The 25,014-nt window shown below is 47.3% G+C and overlaps 1 protein-coding gene across 2 annotated transcripts in view; it reads left to right on the top strand.

Moving 5' to 3' along the window:
- Positions 1-25,014, top strand: part of LPP (LIM domain containing preferred translocation partner in lipoma) — a 319,560-nt gene that overhangs the window by 18,380 nt on the left and 276,166 nt on the right. The window contains exons 2-4 of one of the 2 annotated variants that reach the window (XR_004980712.2): positions 3,725-3,830; positions 4,360-4,409; positions 9,365-10,482. The gene's annotated coding sequence lies outside the window, so the exon portion shown is untranslated. Of the gene's footprint in view, positions 1-3,724; positions 3,831-4,359; positions 4,410-9,364; positions 10,483-25,014 lie in introns of those variants that run through there. The other variant, XM_036388370.2, reaches the window with a different exon arrangement.

The raw sequence follows: 25,014 nt of genomic DNA, 5'->3' as shown, positions 1-25,014 counted from the left end.
GCCTGCTGTGCATTGCTGGGGGACCTTGGGGCTCCTTTGGGGCAATGCTTTTAGTACCAGGCTCTGCACCCTGCAGCACGTAGGGCTTCCAGGGAGCTTGCTCCCTTATGGGAGCTCATTGTCCCCACCCAAGCTGATGGTGTGTGCTGTGGTCAGGATCAGCTTTCCTCCAGGACAAGGGCTGGACCAGGAGCTCGGAAGTGATAAGCCCCATTATAGCTAATTTTGACACATGGTGTTGTGGTGGGATTGGAAGTAGCTCTGTCCTGAGTGCTATCTGGGAGGGGTGTGTGCTTCCTTGCAGACTGAAACCATTCACAGAGCCACTGCTTTTCACCAGCACAGGATCTGACACCCCAAAAGGCAGCAGCTGGGCTGTTTGTGTTGGTGACTCCCTGAGCAGGTGCTGTGCTGGAAGCAGAGCAGGGGAAACACGTCCTCAGCTTTTGTTGTCTCGTGTGATCCTTTTGTTAGATAACTTCAGCAGTGTACTGTTGAATCGAGCAGTTTAATTTTAATCCATGAAACCTGAGAAGCACAGATGCTAACACAGAAAACTGTTAGGGCCAGATCCTGCATGTGTCACTGTCCCTAGTGTAGAAAGATGAGTACCTGTCTATGTATGGCTGTGTTCAGGTGTAAAGCTACCAATGCATATAAGCTGAATTTTAAGTCAAAGCTGGACTCCAAATTGAGGTTTGCGTGAAAGGGGTCTGATTTTTCCAGTGTGTGAGAATGTGGAGATCTCAGACAGCTCCCTCAGTGCTTGCAGTGGCCAGAGTGCCTGAGGGTCAGGGCTCTGGCAGTGGAGGAGATAACGTGAGAATTCTGAGTTTGGGAACTTTGGCCAGCAAATAACACATATATTGGCAAAGAGTGGGAAAGACATAAAAAGACATATGTCAGAACAGGGCAGGCTTTTAAGTGGTTTTCATTTAAAGTGAAAAGGTCAGATTGAATGAAGTTGGCATCTGGGGAACTGTTCATGCACCTGCCAATCAAAGCGGGGGGACCCATGTCAGTTCGTGCTGATGGGTGACTGGCTGAGAGCTTGTCTGTGTTTAAAAATTGGTGAGTGGAACAGTTAAAATGACAATTTTCCTTGTGGCTGTCAGGTTGAGCCATCTGCTTCTTGAAGGAATGGAACAAAGAATCCCAGCACAAGGCTGCTTTATCCCACTTCAACTGGTGTTTGCACTTGGGCTTCAACAAGTACAGCTATGCTGATATAAATATAATAATAGTAAAAAATGGGCTCTAAATATTGGTAACGCTTTCAAGTGTAAAGGAGATTAAAAGTGAATGCAGCTTTTGAGTAGTCAGAAAAACAGATGCCATTCAAACCAAGCTGTTCTGGTAGAAGTGTAATTAGCTGAAGTCATTTTCACTGCTAGATTTTCATTTATAGGGACTGTGGTGTCTGGTTACTTCCATTTCTACGTGGCCACTGTGGAGTTGTGTTAGGGATACCTGTTTTTCTGAAAGTGCTGACTTCTGTTCTTAAAACTTGGAATTATTGCAGAGGTTTTTCCACTGTCCATTCCTGAAAAATCCAAGAAAACTTAAGCAATAACACAGGACTGATTCTTAAATTCAGGCCTTGTAAACTACTGGTTTTAGATTTCAATCTGCAAACAGAAAAAGTTACTTTCTGTACTTGTGTGTTAAGTTCGTGTTTATTTCTTTCTTGAGAAACATTGATTCTTACCGTCAGTAATACTGCGTCACTATTGTCAGCCAGTGAGTGCATGAATTTCTGATCATTTTGTCTTTATTGGAGTAGTCTGATAGACTGGCTCGGGTGGGTATTGCTGTGACCAGGCAGGCTGTCCCTGTCCTGCTCACCTGTGGATGTGCTGCCAGGATGGAGTGCCTGCTTTGCTGCTGAGAGGGTGGTTTCACAACAAGTTTTCAGCTGGGTGCCTCAAGGAGAGTGTGTGGTGTCCTGCTCACCTTGCTGCAGGAACCCAGTCACAGGTGACAGGGACAGCTGATGTGGGAAGCAAAGCCAGGAATTTGCAGTTCAACTGGCCAAATCCTATCACTGATCTTGTAAACATTTTGTGAGTTAAACCTGGTGAGAGACAATCCTGAACCAAGATTTTTAAACAAAGGTTGGGTTCCAAGAAGTATTGTCTTACCTGAAGCTCCTGGAGGGGTTGTTGTGAGTTGAACTGAAATAGTGTTGGAATCAGAGGGGAGTGTTGTTGTCTCCTGCCTTTGCTGATAAGACTGAAGGGCATTTTGCCAGGAGCCTGTGGGAAGATCTAAATTGTATGTAACTCTACATCATTTTAAAATGAAAAGTAAACATGCACAGCCATAATATTTGCTTGTTCTTGTCTCCTTGTTGATGGATGGAGAGAAATTGCTCTTTGGCTGAGTTCATCAGCAGTAAACCTCTGCAGTTACTCATCTTCATCCTTGCAGTGAGAGGGAGAGGCCATTGGAATTTCCAGTTGGTTTTCTCCTTATAACACCTTAGGGGAGCTCTGATTGTCTTGGGGACTTTCAGACCTGCCCATCCCTGTGGTGAATCAGGGCTGGGTGCCAGCACAGGGACCATGGGACTGAGCTGGGTCAGAATGAAGCTCATTGTGCTCTTGTGGTGTTGGCACAATGGACACATGCCTCTGCTTGGGAGAAGCAAAAGCCCTGCCACTCTCCTGAATGTTGTAGCCTCAGACATTGCATGGGGGACAAGGGGTGTTGGAAGGGCAGGAAGCCATCTCACTGTGGGACAGGGAAGAGGGCCTTGGACCATGAGCCACCACACATTTTGCTCCTTGTGTGTTGTAGGTTTGTGGGCTCATGTGTACCATCATGAACAGCATAGGTACAACAAACAAGTCTGAACTGAGTTTTTCCATAGTGACAGCAGCAAATAGCAGAAGCTTTCTCTGCTGAGCTGCATTGACAAGCTTGTGCTTGTCGTGGGCAGAGATAGGGCATTGGAATGACCAGGATGTGGCTGGGACGGGATGCTGGCCAGGGGCTGATGGGGACAGGAAGGAGTGTGTGCCTCAGATGCTGCTGGTCTCTGTAGGATGCACCCTGACATGTGTCCTGGCATGTCCTATGCCACGTGGCCTGGTTGTCCCCTCTGCTCTAACTTCATCATCTGCAGAAGGGGAAAGCACAACACTGAGCAGGTCACATCAAGAGAAGGTGGTGTCTGCTTCTCAGCTTCAGGAAAGGGTGAGATAGATAGTCCCCACTGGGAATTGTACAGGGCTCCAGAGACAAAAGGCTGTGCTGAGGGGCAGAGCTGCTGGTGTAGCTCTGCTCACAGTAATGGTAACCTCATGAGCTTCAAAATGCCTTAAATGGTGCCTTCTAGCTCCCTCACTCTGCCCAAGGCCAGAGAAGAATGATGTGGTTCACCCCGTACTCTTATGCCTCATTTGGTATCTCTTTATCCCTTTCCCTTCTCAATGGCATTAAGAGCAGTAAAGGAACAGTGACTTGAGGAGGTCTAAGTTGTTGGCCAGACTCTAGCAGCTGACATTTCTGGTCATTGCTGGTCACTGGCCCAGTTCAGGGTAGTGGGTTTTGCTTTTGGAGGTGCTAAAAGGAGTCCAGGAGTATGGACACTTCTGCTTGAGAAAGCTGGGAAGGAAACTACTGCATTTCCCAGAAATTGTGTGGGTTAAACTGCTGGCTTTGGAGACAAGCTGTTGGGAAGCCCATCCAGTGTGCATTACTCAAGTCTCTCTCTTTTCAGGGCTGGGAAAGAAACCCAAAGTCGTGAGTCTGGTGGAGCCCTGCGTGTTTCCAAACGCCCTGCTCTGAGTTCATCCCACCAGTAAGGCTGTGCAGCGTGAGAACTGGTATGTAAACACAATTCACAGGCACAAGGGACAAGAAGGATGTCAGGCTTTTCTGACAGTGGCACCTTGTTCATGGCTCTCAAAGTTTGGAGGGAGAGTGGGATCACTGGAAAATACAAGACAAGGTGATGGTTCCCTGGTGGTGCTTACACCCAGAGGCTTTGGTGGGGAAGGGCTCAGCAGTGAGAGGCTGTGAGCGTCCAGGAGTCATCCCAGGCTGTGGTGCTGAGGCTTTAGACACGCTCTGTGGAGAGATGTGTGGTGTCACAGCACGCACAGAGAGGCAACGTGGGGGTAATGACAAATGCACACAGCAGAAATGCATACACACACACAGACACAGGCTGTGCAAGTGTAGGCACATGGAAACAAAGATGGCAGTGCATATATAGTATATACTATACAGTGGCATATGAGAGCTCGGGGGTGTATATACCAAATGTCTGTATGTACTATATATGGCGATTAAAGAATGCATATGCATTCATGTTCTCTTTTTTCTTTCTGTCTCTTCTGTCTTTCTGTGGAGCTGTTGCAAAACTACCAGATTCAGCCTCCTGGGGAGCCTTTCTGGCCAAGGTTTTACAAGCCAGCACCTGCTTTGCCTGCCTGACTTCTTTCTATATTTATTCCTCTGCAGCCGGTTTTTGCCTTTGCCTGTGGAACTGTCACAAACATTTGTGCTGGCTTTTGACTGCACAGGACTTCAGCTTGCAAGTCCTAAATCTGCCTTTGTGCATGGTAGAGGAGCAGGCATTTGTGTGCATGGTTGTGCATCTGTATGTCTGAGCATCCCTGGTCCTTGCTGTCTGCATTACATGGCCTGTGTCCCTGTGATTCTGCAGCAGTCCCTCTGTTCTCTGCCCATTCAAGATATTTTTATGAATCAAATATTCTCAGTCATCCTGCTTATGTAATTTGTAATTTTTCATTTAAATTAGCCACCCTTGACCCAGTGGCTGCTTTATAATGATCTGTACTGCTGTGCAGGAGGCTTAAGTCAGATTTTATTCCCAGACCCCCAAGGTTTCACTTCCCAAGCTTACTCCTGTGGCAAGGAGGAGGATTTGTGTTGCCATGTAGCAGGGAACTCCTAGTTAGGCTGTGGCTGGACACGGATATGTCCATCCCTCTGGTTTTCCTCCTCTGTGTTGTTTGGGGTGGGAGGTGTTCTGAAGCAGAGTTGCTGAACACAGGTGCTTAGGTGCCTCTGTTTTAAAGTGAGCACAGTAGCAAGAGAGGTGTAAAGCCATTTCAGCTGGGAAAAGGAGGGGAGATCCTAGTGCTGTCCTGGGGAAAGTCAAGCTGGGGGAGTAGCCATACTGTGAGTCTCCCATCAGCAAGTGCAGCCCGAGGAGCCATGTGCTCGTTCCTGGTTTGATGGGTGTAACTTGCACACACTGGAGAGCAGTCCTGGGCTGCCTGCCAGGAGCTGGGGAATGGCTTGTCCTCATCTGCTCAGGCCCCTGTGCTCCCACCCGTTCTTAACAGCTCTCCTCCCTGCTGAAATGGGAGTCCATCTAAGGTCACTAAAGTGTTAGTCCCAGGTTTCAACCCCAAGAGCCATAAGACGTACCCTGCCTGACCGCTCTTCAAAGGCAGAGGCAGTGTGAGCAGCCTCACTCCCCTGGGTTTAACGTCCCTGTCCCCACCATGTGTGCCACTGCAGCCTGCATTCCTCTCCCATTCCGTAAGCCCTCTGCCTCTCACGCTGACACAGCTAATATTTCTCTGCTGGCAGGGCAGGCAAGGTGGTGGCATTTAACTCTTAGGGACAACTTTGATCTGTTCAACTCTAGTGCGACACCAGAGCTTTAAGGGCTGGTGTGTGCCTGTGATGAGGCTTTTGTTCTTCCAGGTGTTCCCCATCCCTTTTCTGCTGCAAAACTTGAATCAGAGTTGGTAAAACATGCGCAAACCTGACACTTTTTACATTGGTTTTGTGAGTATCCTCCTGTTTCTGACCGTGGAGAAATCTCCAGGTGACCCTGATCCTGGCTGGGGCACACAGCTCCTGTGGGAGGTTTTAGTGGGCTTTTGGAAAAATAATTAATCAGCTACCCATAGAGAGCTAGTCCCAGCCTGCAATGCATTGGCGTTGTGCTGGTGTATGACTTAGTGCCACTTGGACTGTTGACTCTTTAGAGCTGCCTTTATGACCACCAGGGTAATGAACGTGTGTTGGTGCTGCCTGGCAAGGTTGATTTTTTTTGCAGTGGTAGCAATGGATCACTGAGTTAAATGTGGGTGTATTCTAAAAGGCAGAGAACTTTGTTACCTTTTAAAGCAATGGTTTAAATGTTTTCTGTCACCTGTGGGTGCTAAACTCTTGTTGCCGTGGGCCCAGACCACTGCTCAGTTCCTGGAGGTAATTGCAGAGCCTCTGTCACTGCAGGATTTCAGCTCCTCCCAAAGCCTGTGCCTCAGTACCAGTGAAAGCCAGATGTACTGTAATGTTGCTTTTTTACAGTTTGTTTTGGCCATACATGGGCAGAGTCAGCTCTGGAATTCCTTCCCTATAAATTCAATAGCATCTTGTGGGTGGTGCTGGGGAATCACTCTGGTCTGGTTGGATTGCCTGGCCTCGGCAGCCTGTTTGCCTTGAAAATGTCCTGCCGTGCACATTCCTGAGAGGCTGCCTGCCCCTGGAGCCATGGCTGCAGCTACCAGGAGGCTGCTGGCCCATTCTGGCAGGCAGAGTCAGCTCCTGCTGCCTGCAGGTCAGCCTTTGCTGCTGAGGGCTGATGCTTGAGGCAGTGCTGGCATGGGGATGTTGCTCTGGTGTGCATGCAGGCTCTGCGGGGGTAGTTATGCCCTCTAAGAAAACTGCCTCTTAAACTTGGCTTGTGTGTTTGAGCATTGACACTAAAGTCCCTTTTCCAGGGGTAGGGAGGCTGGGTGCTCCCCAGTTCCTACCACAGGATACAGTGCTGTGTGTCCCAGCAGGGATTGATGGGTGCTGCCATCCTGGGGCTCTTTGTACCTGCAGGGATCTTGTCTTGTCCTTCAGTCTGTGCCTTTCTGCAGTGCTGTCTTTTGTTTTTATGTTTTTTTTTTCCATAATGCAAGTTCAAATACATGCTCTTCATAAAGCACTAGCTTGATGAGCCAGCTCAGGGGAGATTTCCCTGTGCCAGGTGAGCAGCCAGTGTGGGATGTGGTGTGACTGATGGCTGAGCCTGCCTTTTCTGGGCCAAGCTGATGTTGCTATAGCCACAGCCTGAATCTGCCTATTTGCCTTCAGAGAACACTAAAAAGTAGTTCTAGGAGGTTTTCTGCTGGTGAGTTGAGGAATGAAAGAGAAGTTTGTTGTAGGGGTGGAGCAGCAACAACTCCTGGAGTTGCTCCCATTGAATCTTCCTGTGCATCCCTAGGAGGGGACAGTGATGCAGTGTCACCCATCATGCCAGGAGCCTCTGAAGCACAGTTGAAGGTGATTATGTGTGGCCCCATGTCCAGGCTCTGTGTAGGTCAGCAAAGGCAATGTGCTCAGCTCATGCTTCAGAGGGGCAAGTCATCCCTGTGCCAAAGCCAGGGAGAGAAGGGTGATTTTTTTTTTTTGACATCCTTTGGAGTTTTGATCTCCATATTTGGAAATGTTTACCCATTGCTCTGATCTATTGCAAGGGAGGGGAGGTGACTCAGGGTCTGGTGGAAGCAGGGTTTGAATTCCTGTAGTAAGGTTTTTTTTTTTTTTATCCCCCCCTTTCTTGTTTTGGAAGCTTGTTGTGGTCAGTTTTCAGTTCTCTCTTGCTCCTGGACCTTGTTCCAAATTTGATGTGCTGGAGAGGGAAGCATGTTAGCAAAGGAACTTGCCTGAATGCTGGTAAGTGCATCATTGCTGTTATAGCAAGCAACTTGGGATTTTTTTTGTTGTTTTGTTTAGTCAGATGTATTACATCAAAGTGTGTGCATTGCTGGTGGAGGCAGACATGTGGATCAACAGCAAGGGACCCAATGAAACCTTCTGTAGCAGGGAGAGTTGGCTTAGTGGATTGGTCTCAAAGGCAAAATGTTTCTTCAGGAATAGGTATAAAGATAATTTAAGCCAGCTCTCATTCAGTCACATTTTTCCTTTTATTTCCACTTGTTCGTGCAGCAAGGCAGCAGAGCACTGTAGAGCAAAGGAGGATATATTCATGTGGTCAGCAAGGAAAACACAGCTTATGTATGATTTCTGTTTCTTAAGCAAGAGTGTGTGATAAAAGGCTGTATAACACATGGATGTATTTCTCTCAATTGTTAATATTTAACTCTGTTCTCTTAGTTGAAGTTTAGCTACTGTAACAGGATAAACTTTGAGTGTCTATTTTTTTCCTGTTTCTCTATTTTTCCTTAGTGTTAAGTTTTTAATCTGTCTGATATTGTAGTATTGTAGCTGGCTGCTGCTTTTTTTTTTTAATTTTTATTTTTTCCTCTCCCTCCCCCCCTCCTGCTCTTTCCTTTCTATTTCCTGAAAGGAAGCTGCAGTTCATCCAGACAGTCAGGGCTGTGGGGGGAACCTGGAAGATGCTCTGCTTCCTGTTTTATTCATGGCAGCTAAAACCATGCTGAGGAATCTGGAGCAGAGATCCACCATCCTGCATTCCTCTTGTCATTTGGAGCATGTAACATGTACAGAGTGCTTTTAACACTGCTCTGGGGGTCATGGAGCAGCCAGTCCTGCACCACTGCACTTCATCCTTTTACTTTGGAAGGGGCATTGGTGAAAACCCTTTTATAGTTCCCAATGCTGGTTAGTAATCCTTGTATCTTCTCAGCTAAGTGGCATTGTTAGGCTTCTTCAGACCTGTTGCTTCATACTCCCTCTTAAATTTAAGACCTTTCTTGGAAAGGTAAACTTCCTGTCGATTTTAATTTGCCTTTTTAAGTAGGGCTTAGTACTCCTTGGTTTTTCCAGAGCTGTGGATTTGCAGCAGGTCCTTGAGGTACAAAACTCTCTGGATTCTCTTGAACAGGGAAGGATAGTTAGTGTGAGGATGGATGTGTGATAGAAAACGCTCAGCCACAAAAAATGATGAAGGACTGCTGGAGCCTTTTCTGTGGCTGAGACGTGCTGGGGGTTTGTAGAGTTCAGCTGTATTTTAATCTTTGTTGTTTCAAAAGGCTGATTGGATTACTGCAGCTTTTGGGGTCAGGGCCTGGCTGAGCTGAGCTTGGTGCAAAGGGAAGAACTGCTGTCCTAAAGAGTGCCCAGCCTGAACGGGCAGGGGAGGTAGTGGCTCAGGAAACAGGGCCCTGGGGACATGTATGGAGCTGTCACAACACCTGAAGCCTTGGCCCAAGGACTCCCCCAGCAGACACTCATCCTCTGTCGTGCATGGTGGTGCCAAGCTGTGGAATTGTGGCAGTGGGACCATGGTCTGTGTTGCTCCGTGTGTGCTGTGCTTTGCTCTGCTGTGCACACGCGCCCCTGTGCGATGCCCGTGCTTCTGGTGGCACATCCAGGCTTCACCAGCTGCCTGTGGCTGAGCTTGGAGTTTTGGGAACAGCACGGTGGGACTGGAAATGATGATGTTCTGTTCCCCTCGCAGTTTCTTCCCTTTCCTGCTCACCAGGACGTGCTGTTTGTTGGAAGACAAGGATGAGCAGTGCCTGGGTGCCGTAACCCAGTGCTCCAGGCAGGGCTAGTCTGGCACGTCTGGGAAATGTTCATGTGCTCATCCTTCTCTGTGCAGCACCTCACCCCTGCGAGGACGTGACTTGAGAGCTGGACAGACTGTGCAGGATGAGCTCCCCATGTGCTGCCTGTGCCCCCCTTTCCTGGTGGGTGCTGGCAGAGCTGGGGGAGCTCTGGAGGACGAGGCCATGCCCACAGCTGGGACTGCAGGCTGCCAGGGCTCTCCATCTGGTGTTTCTCCAGGACCTGAGCAGATTCAGCGACCACTGACGCTATCCAGGATCCACAAAGGATTTTCTCATGCTCCAGGAACAGAGCCATTAAGGGCTGACCTGTAAATTAATACAGCTGTCTAAAGATTTTTTTTCCCCTCCTCTAGCCTGGCATCTAGTAAACACTCCAGCCTGAGAAGCCTTCCATGGCACTGGCCCTCAAGAGCGTTCAGAGAGCTCCATGCCTGCCTTTCTTAAGCTTCTCTCAATCTCTTTTAATGATGTGTTAAATGCAAAGGACTTGCTTTATCTCCCATGTAAGGAGGTTTGGGTTCACAGCCCATCCTTCACCCTGGCTGTTGCCCTGATCAATCCAGAGCTGGCACTGCATAGTTGGCAAAGGGGTTACACCAGCAGTGTGATTTGAGTGCTCTGAGGGAGCTCAGTATGCACTGAGGGCTGGGTGTACGTGCCCCACGGCAGGTAAGAGAAGCTGCCCCAGATAGCATGGGACTGACACATGTGGGCATGGAAGGAGTGAAGGTTACAAACCTCTGCACATTTTATGCTTTGTGTTTCTTTAGGCAAAGGTTTCAGATCCCTTAAGTGCTAAATTGTGCCTGAATGCTGAGGAAAGTAGTATTATTGTTGTGTGCAGGCACAGAAATTAGGGCACTGTGTAGCAGATTAGGGAAAAGTGCAAATCACTGTTTTCATGTGATGGTTTGTGCTCAGCTCCTGCAGACAGGTGGGTGCTTTGTGGCCTCGGGCAGTGATGCTGTTAAACCCATCTCTCTTACTCTAATAAAGTCATACTTTTCTGAGCACAAAATATTTCTGCATCAGTTGCTTAAAGGTAAACCAAGAGGCATTGAGTATTTCATAAAGCTGATCTGTGTTGCTGGTGTGGGGCATGATCTCAACACGTATCACTACATTAGACATTTCCAGATGGCACCTCACCTAATTGTATGGCTGCTCTTTCCTGGGATCTGAGTGGAGTGCAGGCTTTTAAGAAATGTCTGTTGTTATTAGCTTTATCATACACATTCTCCTGTACCAGCTGGTCACACAGCAGGAAGTCTCAGTCACAGCTTAATTCTTCAGTCAGCTTTGGGGGGGACTTTGCTCCTGTGAGTTAGGTATTTGCATTTGGGATGAGATCTCCAAGTGAGAACAACTTGTTTGCCTCCAGTGGGTGTGTTGGTTCAAGGACAAACGTGCCCAGAAGGAGGAAAGGAGTTGCTCTTGTTGCTTTACTGATGTTCTGGAATAGTTAACTGTGCTTACTGCTTGTCCTGGTGGGGAGGACAGTGTTCTAAAGAAATATCAGGTTTCAGAAGCCTGGCTGCCTGTGGTGGAGAGGAAAAGAATCCTTGTGCTGTGTTGTCTCACACCCCTACTGCAAAAATATCAGAGGGACGGGTTCTGGTGAAGCTGCCTGGTTTTGGCAGCCACTTCCCTCCTACATCCTTGTTCTTCAGGTAAATCCTTCTTCAACTCCATTTACTGTTCCCCTTTCTTCCCTGAAAAGTCATTATCATCCCTTGAAATTAAGAAAAGGACAGGGGGAGGGAATAAATGGATGTTAAGAAGTAGAAAACAATCAATTAAATAGTACATAGCATGTAATTTTGCTTGGAAACTTACCGTGAAATTGAGGAGCACTTTAACAACTAGTAATTTAAGTTGCATTTGAACACTGCTAATGAGTTGTTTGCATAGGAATTTTGGTCATTTCGCAGCAGGTTGTTGTCTTTAGTACCCCTTCCTTCAGTTAAAAGAAAAAGATTAAAAATTTCTTGATGAGGAAGATGCTGTAGTCAACTGGTCCAACTATTGCTAGTAAAAGGTGGTACCATGGAAATTCTGCAGGGCCCTGTTAGATTTGGAGTCGTTTACATCCTTAGCATCAGCACTTCCAGTGTTAAATACATGGGAATTTGATGCTTCTTATCTAAAAAAGCTTCTTATTTCTAAAAGGTAGGAAAATAATATTATCCCTATTGCACTCACCAGCATGATAGAGTTGAGGAGGCTGAAGAAGTTCCTCCAGACTCCTGGGGTTGGGGTTTGCAGCTGTGGGACTGACCCAGGAGTGAATCTCTTGGCTCACTCCTTATCACCTCAGACAAATCAAAACAATGCTTTGGGATCTGATCCTGACTTGCTCCATCTTAAGAGGCACAACAGAGAGGTACTGATTGGCTTTGCCTGTGGGGTATTTGTATTTATTAGTCTTGTTTTTGCAGTGTTTAATGCTCTCCTCCACCACTATTTTACTTCTAAAATGCCAGCAATTTTCAGCAAAAGGCAATATCAGCCGAATCATGTTGCTACTTCTCTGCTGGTGGTGCTGGGAGCAGACTCTATAGGAAGGCAAACGCCAGTTACTGTTCGCCTGTTGCTGAATGAACATCCCATTTTCAGAGCAGGGTTTTTGCAAATCCGTGGGTATGCTTAGCATATGGAAGGGGGTTCCAGTACCAAAACAAATCTGGCCTCCTGTTTCTGAGTGTGTAGGTTGTTTCTTAGAAGATGGAACCTTTAAAATCTGTCCCTGCAAACATGGCTGTTAAATCCTGCTATTTCTAGAGGTGTGAGGCAGCTGTCTGCACTGAGATAAGCTATAAAAAGGCAATATTTTCCAAACCCAGCTTTTTAAACTATACCTGCCAGACAGCTTGGCCAGCAGGAGTTCACCAGGAGTGTCACCACTGCTGCCCTTTTATGCACAGGGTGCTGAGTGGTGTAAAAGCTTCTGGGCAAGTTTCCAGGGTCAGCATTAAGCACCAGCTCTTCCATCCCTATTGGGTGAAATGCTGCTATGAGCATTCTGTGTGAAGGAAGGGGTGCTTGTTGGCTTGGTGGTTTTACATGGTCTCCTGTTATTTTCTAGGTGATTGTTTGACTTTAGTTCTTCATTTTCATTGTGTCTTACTTGTTGGTGATTTGGTGACCATGTCTAATCACAGGGGATTTGAATAGCCCTGCTGTTACTTACTTGGAGGCATTCCTGTGCTGTGTAGTCTTGAGGGTAGTTGGTGAGTTCAGATGAAACCAGTAACAAAAATTGTAATTTTTCCTGCAGATCTGGATGAGGTTTCTCACAGCACACTGCTGTTATCACATGGGCTTCCTGACACACGTGGTTCCTGCAGTGCTTTGTTAGTTATCAGCTAATTCTCCCCAAGATGTGTGAGGGTCAGAAAGCTGCATCAGATAACCTTGTAGAGGCTGTTAGAGCTGCAGGGACAGAGAAGGATGTGGCTTTTGAGCATGTTCCCAGTGAAGTGTTTCTGAAGGCTGGGAGGGCACTGGGGATGGGTGTGCTGCAGTGACTGGAGCCATCGTCCTCATGTAGGTGAGGAGATGGGGTGAGATCCATGTGGTGGAGGAGGGCAGGGAGCCAGAGAGCAGAAACCCCAGACAACCTAGGTTCTCGTGATGTTAAGAGCTGCTTCTTTATCTCAACTCATTGAGCTGTCTAGCAGGTACTTTTGCCCTCTTGTTTTAATTGAATGAGCACCTTGATTCCTGAGAAGTGACTCCTGTGGAATCACCTTGATTCCTGAGAAGTGCTCCACCTGTTATGCAAATCCCTCATCCTGCATGGCTGTGGCTCCCAGCCAACCAGCCCAGTTCCATGCATGTGCTCTGACACGGGTGGAGGGTTTTGTTTTCCCTGTTTTGATGTTTTTATGCACTGATGCCCAGGCTACCTCTTAGTCACCTCTGGATGCCCTGTGTGTTGTGGGTAATCTTTTGTTTCTAATTCCTATTTCCTTACCCTGGTTTTCCATTTCAATGGTCTACTCGTCTCTTTTCCAGCTTCCTTCCAAAGGCAGACACACACTCAGCTGGTGGAATTGGATGTAGATTTGATAATTGCTCCCTGAGCAAATAGCCATGTGTGCCTGCTTGTCCAAAAACTACTGAAGACTGAATAGAAGTGAGATGCGGGGTTTGAAATAATTCCAGTGAGTTACTTCTGGCTGTGGTCTCTCCCCGTGGTGCTCCCACAAGCTCCTCTACATCTCAGGGTTTGAGTTGAGATTGAACTGGGCTGGTAAAGGCCCTTTGTTTTCCCACCTCCCTGTCTCAACTTTTTTGAAAAATGCAGATAAATTCAAGTGATAACCTTGTAACAGAGATAAGGAAGAAAAAGTCTTTACAGGTAGATTAGTTTGCAGTGGAGGGAAGGCAAACACCAAGGGAACCCACACTGAGCTACCCTGAAATGCTGAGCTGGCTTATTTATCACTTACTAGCCCAATAAATGTATCCTGTGCTTTACGGGTGGGGAAGATGACAGTCCTTGTCCTAAAGATTCTGCAAAGGAAGGCAGACAAATGTGCACTTTGAGGTCTGTGGAAGGGTTAGCACAGGTAATTGCTGGAGATCAAACTCCAGATAAAGCAGATTCCTGGAAGAGAAGGGCTTTTGCTGTGGGAGTTGTGGGTGAAGGATTTTTCAAGTGCTGGAGGAGTGGATTGAGAGAGGAAGGTAAATGGGTATGGAGGGAGGTGAGAAGACCTGAAAGGAAAGAATGTTGAAGGGGAGGGAAGAAAGTGAGAAAAGGAGTAGGAGGAAAAAAAGAGCAGCAAGTCTGCTGTGGGAGGGGATGGTGTAGATGAGAGTCAAGATGACCTTAATGTCTCTTCGTTGTGTGTTAAAAGCTATGCCATAACTCAGCTACTGCAATTAGTCATCTCCCAGGGTTTGAAGTACCAGTTTCTTCTCTGAATGGGGTGTACTGGTCCTGGCTGGAGTCCAGTGCTGGAAGATTTCTTGGTCAGGCTTGAATGCCCCATGTGGTGGGGTGCTGGGTGGTCACATCCTGTCTGTGTCCCACTGCCAAACATTAATAGGCAAGTGCATAAGCAGCTTGTCATCTTCTGCTTTATACCTCAAAGTTAGTTAGTCCCCTGGAGACTCAGACAGCAAATCAGAGATTGGGGTGTGTGTGTGCATATGTAGAAATCTACCTCCAGCTTGCCTTTTTCTGGGGCTTGTGTCTGATCCCCATCTGTTTTTTTGTGTCTCCTTTTACTGTTGATTCTGTTCATATCTTCATTCTGACTCCTCGTTTCTTGCACAAAGTAGTCTCCCATCCTTCTAGTTCTTTCCTAATTGCCCATTAGTTAGACACAATTCTTTTGTAGCCAGTATAAGGCGTGGGAATATGTAGGACCTCTCTGAAGCTCAGTCCATCTGCTGTCATGGCATGCTGTTCCAGCAGGAGAGAAACCTGAGTTCAGAACATCTGAAATTGCCCATTATCTCTGCTCATTTCTTGCAGTCCATAATTTGGGAGTGGGGAAGTGAGGGGAAGAGGAGGCGAGTCACTCTAACCATGACTCATCCCACAGTGGATCGATACAAAATGTTCCATTACATTTTCATTGTCAAAAATGACTTCCCTCTCCTACCCCCTTCTGTGAGGTGCTGCAGAGGCTGCTTCACTTGGCTTAATGGTGGTGGCATGGCCAGCCCAGCCAAAGGTGTCTGAGTTTTGGTTCACACTTTACTCTCTGGGTGGGCTGAGGTTGAGCATGGTGGAGGTGACCTCATTTCAGAGGGGAGAGAGATTCTCTGGCTGCTCTCAGGAGATTTCGTGCTGCTCAAGGCCTGGAGCAGACCTGTTTGACAAGAGGAGTCACTCCCAGCCTTCCCCTTGGGGAGGGAGGCCAACAGATGTGCGAGATGTAAGGCACTATTAAAGGACATAATAGAAAGTATCGTGGGCTATCTGCCAGGAGCTCCTCTGGGCTGGTGCCACAGATTGCTCCCTTGGGCTCCAGAGGCGTTTCACTGGTGTGTCCTTGCTGAAGTTTCCTGCTGTGTGCAGTGATGGGGAGGAGATGGAGCTGCTGGGTGTTCTGTTGCCTCCAGGTGTGTTTAGGGCACTGATTTTGCAGTGTCTTTACTGACCAGGAAGGGTCAAAGCTTGCCCAAAGCTGCACAGATGTTGCCAGGTGTATATAAACATTTATGTGTAGGTATGTATATGGTAAGACAAAGAATTGATCCAAGTTTTGTGATTCCATTTGTCTTGTCCTTCTTCCTGATGTCTTCATGAGCAGCTTTATGGGCAGCCCTGCCGTAGCAGTTGGCCATGATCCTCTTTGTGCCCAGGAGGCTCTCTGCCACTCTTGCCTGGCATGGGATGGGAAGTGTCACTGGGCTGACCTCGGCGGCCTCTTCAAAAGGCTACAAAGTATTTGCAGTTATTTCACATCTTCCACCTGCCACAATCAAGGCCTTGATCTATGGGTAAACTTGCAAGAGCACCTTAATAAACAAACCCCAGTGCTCACAGGTAGGGTTTCGTTGGGAGAGTTTCAGCCTGCGAGGGAGCAGGCTGAGGTTGTGAGCATTGCTCCTGATAGCGTTATCTGTTGGTACAAATGGCACCAACGACATCTTCATCCTGTGCTGGGAGAAATTCCTGCCAGGAGCTGGGCTCTGTGGTACGTCGTGGGGTGCTGTGATGGCAGGGGCAGGACCCAGGACGTTCAGCAGTCCCTGGTGAGATGTGTAGGTTGCTGCTGCTCTGTTTTGGAGGTGCTGTCACCACAGCAGAACGTTACAGGATCCAGGGTGCACACAAATGTGTTTACAGAGCAAATAAAGGTGGGAGAGAAAAAAAGGAAGAGCCTCAAAGTGGCTTTGGGTGTTTTTTAAGTGGTAAAGCTGAGAAATTCCTAAGCATATGCAATTAATGTCTGTTTAAACAGAAACTTCTTTAGTAGCTGAAATATCAGCTCCTCCAGAAGAGCTTTCCTGGTGGGTCTTTTTCATCTCCAGCCGCCTGCCCTGCCGGGGTGTGTAGGGGGATGTCTCCAAAGGTGCTGGGCTTTGTATTTTCAGTTGGGCTCGTTGGGTGTTTGCAAAGGGCGATGCCTCCTTCTTTCCTGGCTTGCTTCCATTTCTCTGACTGTGTGGAGGTAAAAGTGGTAAATTCTTATGAAAATTTACCCATTTGGGTCACAAGGGTCCCATGCCTGATGCAATTTGTTTTTGTGAGATGTTGTTATTTACTCGAATCCTGGAGGAATACGATGCAGAATAAGCTAAAGGGCTTCTTCTCTCCTGCTGGAGCTGTGTGTGCTTTGTCTGTGAGCAGGCTGCTCTGTGAGCAGCAATTCTGGTGAAAGCTTGTGAAGTTCTCAGAGTAAAACCACTGGGGAATGGGGTACGTTGTGGAGGCAGGAGAGGGTGGTAGCAAAGTCTTTGTAGGCTTGACCTGCCTATTAAAACTTCGCAGGGTCTTGCTGGCTGTATGGATGTCAAAGCAGCAGCCTGCTGCAGATATGATGCTGTTTGTGTGTATTTTGCTTGATTTTAAAAAAAAAAAAGTCATGAGGATGTTTTGAACAGTCTTGCTGAGCACCACTGTCGCCCTTCTCATTAGCTACAGCAGTGACCTGGGGCTTTCTTCTTGTGCTGGAACTTGCAAAGGTATGCTTTTTCCCTGTTTCCTTTTATCTTTTCCTTTTAAAAACACCATTGAAGTGCCTCTCTTGTGCTTCAGCAGCAGTTGCTTCAGCCTGTGCTGTTGTCCACGTGCTTGTTAGAGGCTCCCTTGTTACTTTGAGGAGTGGTCTGCAGGACCTGCTTCAGTGGGGCTACACCACACCTAAGCTCAGTGATGCACAGGGCCAGATCCATAGCAGGTGTGAATGGCAAAGCGGGGCACCTCAGCCTGTTTTGTCAAGGCTGTTATTCTCTGAGTATAAAGAAACCATGTTGAGCTCCTTGCATTTTTTGAAAGCTTGATATGGACATGATGTTCCTCTCTGAGCTGTAGCTGCTGGATCTCTTGATGCAGTTCATTAGTTGCTTCTGAGTGCTGGAAAAAATGTGCAGACTCTGAAATGTTTGAACAAACTGTGCTCCCCTTGTTATATCTTTTTCCCTAGAAAAACAGGTGGAGATGTTTATCTCTCTCTCCCACTTTGCTTCCTCCTCCCAGCCTTGTCGCTGTTGTCCCACTGTTGTGGATCACTTGTGTCATGCACCAGTGTAGCATTTGTCCCTGGAGAACACACCAGTCACAGCTGATTTGCCTCAAATCATTGTCCTTGCAGTCCTGAATAATACCCACATTAAGCAGGTGGAGCTGATACAATCACTTCCAACGCGCTGAGGCAGCTGGGTCAGAGTCTTTCTCACTGTTTCCTGCCAGAGGAGAAAATAAAGCACACGTGAAGGCAAAATACATGAGTTTTCCCCTTTGTCTCCCCTCCCCGGCACCCAAGTCATGCTTTCCACAACAATGAAGAAGTCTCAGCTAATCTGTTTCACAGAAGAGGCTGAATTTCTTAGAGTCAACATTTCCATGTCTGACAAAGTTAAAAAACTTAAAAAAAAAAAAAAAAGGCAGAAAGGGCAGAGAGTCTGCATGTGGTCTGGCAGGCAGCCAGGCAAGGAGTGCTCTTAGGGTTATTATTAGGCAGATAACTGTATCAAGAGCTTAAACATCACCCTGGGTCTGATGGCTGCTACTGTGCTCTTTTTGAAGTGCTGATGCACATTTCATACTTGTGAGAGAATGTATTGTAGGACCTGAAGCCACTTTTAAAAACAATTTTATTTTTTCTTTTCCCCTACAGTAGCTAGGGTGCCAGCAGAGTTCCTGGGAAGCAATTACAGGTCCTCCATGGGGAGCTATTGCTAGTTTGGAGCTTGCAAATTCTTTTCCCTCTGTACTCCTGCCTCTGATAGGAACCATGCCTAGAGGTTGTACGTGTCAGAGGTGTCCCTGAGTGAACTGGACTGCCTTGAAGATTTTTCTAGCTCCTTCTCAGGACCTGTCAGAGCACAGAGGAAGTTTTGAGGCCTGTTCTGTTCTGGTTTGGAGGGTGTGTGTACAGAGGGGGATGCTCTGGGGAGACCCTCTCACCTGCCCTGCCCTGTAGAAGAGGGGACATGTGGGAAGTGCAGGGACAGGCTTTTGATGATGAGTGCTTTAACACACTTGAGGAACAGGAGCTGGTGGAGAGCTGCACAGGGTGGGATGACACAGGCGGAGCTGCTGGCTAGGAAGTTTCTTCTCAAGTCCCTGAGACCAGCAGAAGAATGTCTGTTTGTAATGCTGCTAGATACCATGTATCTGTCTGTGTTCCCATCTATAGATGGTATGTGCAAGGCTATATATAAACGCTGTGATGGCTGGTATTTTGGCTGATACACTCACAGTTTTGTGCCACATTGAGGGATTTAAAAATATCTCCCTGTTCCAGGAACATCTATACCATGGCAGATGTCATCTGGCATGGGGAGTGGCTTCTGTAAAGGGAGCTCAGCATTATTACTATGAGCCTTAGTAGTCTATTAGAATATTTATTGCTTCGCTGCCACCATAAGACATGTGAGGTGTGTTATTTCTGCCTGTCAGAGTTTTTTCACACATGCAGGCAGGCAGCATCTGTCACTGCTCACTGCGAGTCACTAGCTTTCATTCTCAATGAACTTTCTTTCCAGCTGGAAGGAAGGCAAAATAAAGGCATCAGAACTACACAGAGCTGATGAGAAAAGGAGTTCATCAACATTTATTTACTTTGGAGTTGTACCTCTGAGGACTGTCTTGAGTCTGGATCCTTCTTGGCCAAGGCACAGTCACCTTGTGCTTGCTATTGTTTGATTTCAAGGAGAGTCTGTCGGCCTGTTGTGTCAGGCCTGCGGAAGCCTGGTATGAGTCAGAAGTGTCTCTGTTGCAGGAGACAAAGAGTAGGATGGGAAACAAGTGAGAAATTACGTGCTCAGGACTTTCTTTTGGGAGCAGCTCTCAGGTTCCCCAGGCCTCAATTCATCAGCCAAGGGCCTGGCAGCACTGCCTCATGCTCAGATTGTGTCAGAGTGTGAGGAAGTCCTTTTCTTGTGTGTCCTCGCAGAACTGTGGTGTTTTTGTGGTGGTTGTGCAGCACTGACTGTGCCAGCCATGTTGTGATGGAAGTGCTCAGAGTGTGAATGCTGGCATCACTCACCAGCAAGCTCTGCTTGTACACATAGGGATAATTCTCCCTTGCTCATGCTTAGGACAGGGTTTGGATGGAGTCTTTCAGACTAGGAGGGCTGGGGAACATGTTGAGGTTTGGCCCTCCATTGTAGGGAGTTTCTGGAGCTGCAGAGAAAAATGAGACAGTAAAAACGAAAAAGGAAACAGATGTGAGAAGTCACACCTGAGCCTTGACCTGGGTCTCTTGTTTTGGATTGCCCTGTGAGGTGTCAGTGCTCTGTTCAAATCCTCCTCTGTGAGCTGGCATGAGATGCTTGTCTGTAATTGGAAGCAGGGGAGCCAAAACTTTCCCTTCTGTGCTGGGTGAGGATGGATGTGGGTTCATTCCCTGTGTTCTCTAGTGAAGGGGGAAAAAATGATCAGCAGAGCAGCAAAGGTGTGGAAAGTGGGATTAGATACTTCACGTGAAGATTGGCCAAGTAGGGAACACCCCTGTTGGGCTCCTTATTTGTCTGAGCCCATAAGGTGTTCCATATTCTCTCCCCATTTCCCAGTTTGCCCTTGTTTGTTAGGGTGTTGTCAACAATGGCCAGATGTCTGTGGAGTTGAGGTATTATTTGGAGGTTTGCTGCAGAGGCTGGAGCCAGCCTGGAGCTCCGTGGAACTGGCCTAGTGAGTCACCATGGTCACAACGTTGGTGCTGTGGCAGGTGTGGAACAGCCAGAGGGCTTCTGCCTCCTGGTCAAGGGCAGTCCAGGAGAGGAGTATTGTGGGTTTACACCTGCTAGAGGCACAAGGGGCTCTTGGGTCTGGACCAAGGTAGATCTTCACATTTTCCTATCACTTTAAGGATGGACAGACCAATGTCAGAAGCAGAGGGCTGTTTGTACGGTTTTTCTGTAGATCTCCTGTTACTTTCATCTATCCCATAGTTCTGTCCCTGAACCACTCCCTCATGCTGGGCCGATGAACACAAGTGATAATTAAAATGAGAATAAATATGGTACCTCCTTCTAACCTGGTGATGGACTTTCTGACTGAGGAGGAATGGGAGGAACATGTCTTGGGACTGTCTCCTCCCTGCTGTAGCTGGGGATGTGGCTTACAGCAATGACCTTGGGTTGGTTCAGACCCTGTCCGTCCAGCTCAGCGTTCACCTCTGCTGGTGGCCAGCAGCAAATGCCAAGGGAGGGCTATTGACTTCCCCAGGTGGCCAGCAGAGAGGCACAACTGACCCTGCTCTCCACCCTTCTTGCTGTGGCATTGCAAAAGCCCTGAGTGTGCCCAGCTGGCAGATGAAGCTCAAAGTGCACAGAAAGGCTCGGTGCTGTGGGCGTGCGTTGGGAGAGCAGAGAGGAGGGTGTGGAGGAACATCTCCGGTGTTGCCTCTCGGGGTGCCAGGAAGTGGCCAGGGCTGGGTGAAAGCTGAGCAGGCTGGGGCGCCGGGGGTCGGCAGCCCCGGCGGGGCGGCACATTCTGTACATTCTGCAGCCTCCCTCGGCCCCGTGCTGCCAGGCAGCCAGCCCAGCTGGCATTTCAGTGTCCTCACAGCCGCTGAGCCTCCCTTTCTGCCCCGCTGTTCCCCTCCCCCTGCCCCACTGTGCCTCTAACTGAGGTGCACTTGTTTATCCATCGGGCTCTACAGCCTATAAACAGGATGTCTCTGTGTTTCCTTTCAGCCCAGTAACACTAAACCACTCCGGGTGCAGATAAGGCTTTAGGAACCCTCCTGCTGGCTGAATGAGCCTTGTGTTGGTCATGGCCAGCTTAGATGAGACAGCACATGCCTGTATGTATATATATATATATATATATGCATATGCATCTAGTAGGGACGTGGTATGAGTTGGCCATGGTGAACAAATTCATGTTGCTGTAAAGGAAGTAAGTGCATGTTTTAGACAGGGTGGCTGAAACAAGACACCGATTTCAACCGGATCCTGAATATACAGTTTGTGAAAACAAGCTGTTGTATAAAACCCTAAGCCTGTGAAACCTTTTAGGGGAAAAAAATCTGCAGTTTATTTTGTTTAAATGATGCTTCCCAAAGATTTTCTCACTATGCTGGAGTCCTGATAGTGAAACAGAGCATGTGGAAAGGCATTGCATTAACTAGTACTTGCAGTGCTGAGTGAAATTTTGAATGGGGGAAACAAAATTAGAAAAGAAAAATACTAACACACTATTTCAGAAAAAATTCTCATTCAGTAAAACAGTGTTCAGGCTGTGTAAAAGCAGTGAGGATAAAGGTCATTCTTCTGAACCACTTTTTGATCTGAGACCTTGAAATCACAAATAATAATAAGCAAAATGGAGTTTTGAGATATTCAGTGTCTTAGCTTTAATGTTCAATATGTTCAGTGATTTCTATTGATTGTGGTCTTGTTGTAAGCTCTGCTATAAATCAAGTCCTTGCCAGCCCCTGCTTCCTCAAATCTCTAATTTCCTTTAATATCTTGTCTTCCATTTGAAATAAACTTAAGGTTCTGGGCCTTGTGGTCATGTAGGAATGTTTTGGAAAAAGGAATTTCTTTTCCCAAACAGGAGGTAAACTTTCAGCACAGTAATTTTGAATGTATTGGTTTTTAAGCTAGTCTCACCAACACTGGGGCTGGACTGATAACTTTTGAACACTTGAAGATGCAAAGCAGGTCTCTAGAAAAGAAGTAAATTATGTCTGTTTTTTTCTTGGATCGATGAGCCCTAACTTCAAGGGAGTTGTCAGTGAGAGCTCATGCTTTTGTAAAAGTTTTAAGTTTCTACCCACCACTTCAACCAGGTTGTCAGATCAACATGTCTCGTTTACAGAGATATACTCTGGATCTGTTACTGAGACGTGGTTCAGAATAGCTATTGAGGAACAAGTTGTTCTGCCACAGCTCTTCTGTGAGCACTTTGTATGCATGCAGCTTCATTCCAAAATGAACATGCCTTTCTTGACTAAGTTCAGGCTATTTTGGAAGGTGGAGTAAGCTAAAACATGGAGGGGGAAAAAGTTCTGTTCTTCCAGAAATAAATTGATTTGCATTGGGCATATTTTCTGTGAGCCTTTTGCGTTCTGAAGCCGCTGCCTACCTGAGCGGGTGGATCCCAAGCTGTGTGGCTGGTCCTGAAAGTTCTGCAATTCATGTTATGGTGGCAGAGAGGCCTTAGGAGATCAGCTGTTTTCTATAAAAAGCTGGATGATGGTGAATTTAATAGAGGGTCAGCGTGTTTGGCACAGGATCCTTTTGTGTGAGCAGGCTGGGTGAGTGACAGGGCTTATTTGCACCGGTTGCGTAAGGATTTGACACAAATGGATGGGGTGACGAGGCTGATGGCACCTGCCATACAGATGCCATTTAAATAAAGATGTCCCCCTGATCTCAGAAGCATTTACCCATCCCAGGGACTGGCAGTGCTGGGTAATATTTAAGCTGTTTTGCTTAGCTCATGGAAAACAGGAATGGATTTCAGTGTTGCCTTTCTGGGTGGGCAGCGTGACATTGGCCAGCGGTCATGAGTCCCTTGGGCAGTGAGCAGCCCTCGAGGAGGGCTTGTGGTCAGGGGAGCAGGCAGTGCTGGAGGGGGGTGGCTGATGCTCTGATGCTCTTCTGCAGAACCTGGGTTTCTGCTAAGGGCCTGTCCCTGCTGGGACAGTGGGGAATGCTGAGATTGGGTTTTGCTGTGCCATGGTTCTGTGTCATCCCTCCTCCTTCAGTGTGGTCAACTGCCATTGCTCCTTTAGTAAGGTGTTTGCATCCACCCCATCTCATGTTTCCCAGGAGAAAGTGGAGCCAAATGGTGTGAGATCTGTAACTGGGCTAATTGCCCACTCGTCTTGGCATGCAGATCAGAGAAAATGCTGGATCAGTGGTAAAGCTTTGTCTTCCCTCTTCCACACCTGGGTGCTGCAGCGGGGCTTGTTGCTGCTCTCACACAAGTGGTGTGTCACCTCTGGTGTGCTCCCCATTTTTTTTTTCTCCTTTTAGGAAAGGGGCAGAGCAGGTCTGAAGGGGAAGGCTAAAGCTGGACTTGGTGCTGAGTGCTTAAAAAACTGATATGTGCTGTAGAAGAGAAAGCAGCATCTCTTTAGAAACTTCTGTCTTTGAGGACAGCTCCTGAAGAGGGAGGAAACCAAAGTGTTGCATACTTGTGTAGGAGATGGATGTTAGAATAACCCCCTCACTTCCCCCACCTAGAAGTCACTCTGGATATAAGGTGAATCCCTTTCCTGTTTTCCCTGTGTCCAAGCAGTTGCTTGCTGTCCTGGCCACCCTAAGTGGTCTCCATGGTTAAAGTTGCTCTGTCCTCCCTTCATTGAGGCCAGGAGCTGTGCCTTTCCCTCTCTTCTATGATGTAGGGGAGTTCACTTTCCCCACTGCTCACTTTGGCAAACCTGAGGTGCTCTTCTCTGACAATACCAACCACTGTATGGTTTGTGCTTGAGCAGGAAGATAAGCTGTGCTAAAAATGATAACTATTGTCATTGGTGTGCCTGGGAGGGGACAAAAATTGCCTTTGTCACGTTTCAAACATTTTCTGATGCTACAGAGCTTGAGGAGGTGATGTGGCACCATAATCTCTAAGTGCTCCTACCTTCATTGGGTTGGTGGCTGACTTTTGTTGACAACACAAGGAACTTTAAAAATTTTATTCCCAAACCTTGCACTCCTGATTTCTGTGTATCATCCTGGAGCGGCTTTAGAGGATTTGTCTGGTGTGTGTTCCAGATGCCTGAGATGCTCTGTCCCTTGGGGCATTTAATAGCAGTAGGGGCATGGTATCTCATGTGAATAAGCTTGGCAAAATACAAAAGAGAACAGCTATTTCTGATGCTTTCAGCTGTGGAAACTGACAGGTGGTGGAAAATAGAGAATGTATAGGCTAGGCATCTTAGTAGATAATTTCTGTGCAGCATTTAAACATTTTGGTGAAAACTATATTTGAGAAATGCTGCTGGGTAAGAGTAAGGGCAGTGTTGGATCAAACTAGAGGAGACAGATGAACTGATTAGTTTCCTCACCACATCCCCCCCCCCCCCCCCCGCTTTGCTAACATTTAAAATGGAAAAAGTCATCTGGTTTGAAAAATGTCACTTGGTTAAAGAGAAAAAACAACCAACCAAAAACTCAAAGCAAGCATTTACTACATAGCATGTGGGTGGGATCAAAAACAATGATTAGAAGCTGGCCTGGCCCAGAAAGGAGTGGAGGGGAGCAGTGTGCTGGGGCTGGATGTGGCAGGGTCAGTGGTTCTGTTGTGCTAACAAGGTAGTGCAAATGGTTCTTCCTCCCAAAACCAAGATGACCTGGTTCAGTCCACTGCTTAGTAATATGTAAGAGGAGTAAAGATCGATTCGGTGGAAAAAAATGAAAGCTAATGTGAGCAGAAGATTAATTTGGACTC

The sequence above is a fragment of the Molothrus ater genome, chromosome 10 (assembly GCF_012460135.2).
Source record: "Molothrus ater isolate BHLD 08-10-18 breed brown headed cowbird chromosome 10, BPBGC_Mater_1.1, whole genome shotgun sequence".
In the NCBI taxonomy this organism is placed as follows: Eukaryota; Metazoa; Chordata; class Aves; order Passeriformes; family Icteridae; genus Molothrus; species Molothrus ater.
Note: the sequence above shows the minus strand (reverse complement) of the source record. Positions and strands in the feature narration are given on the sequence as shown.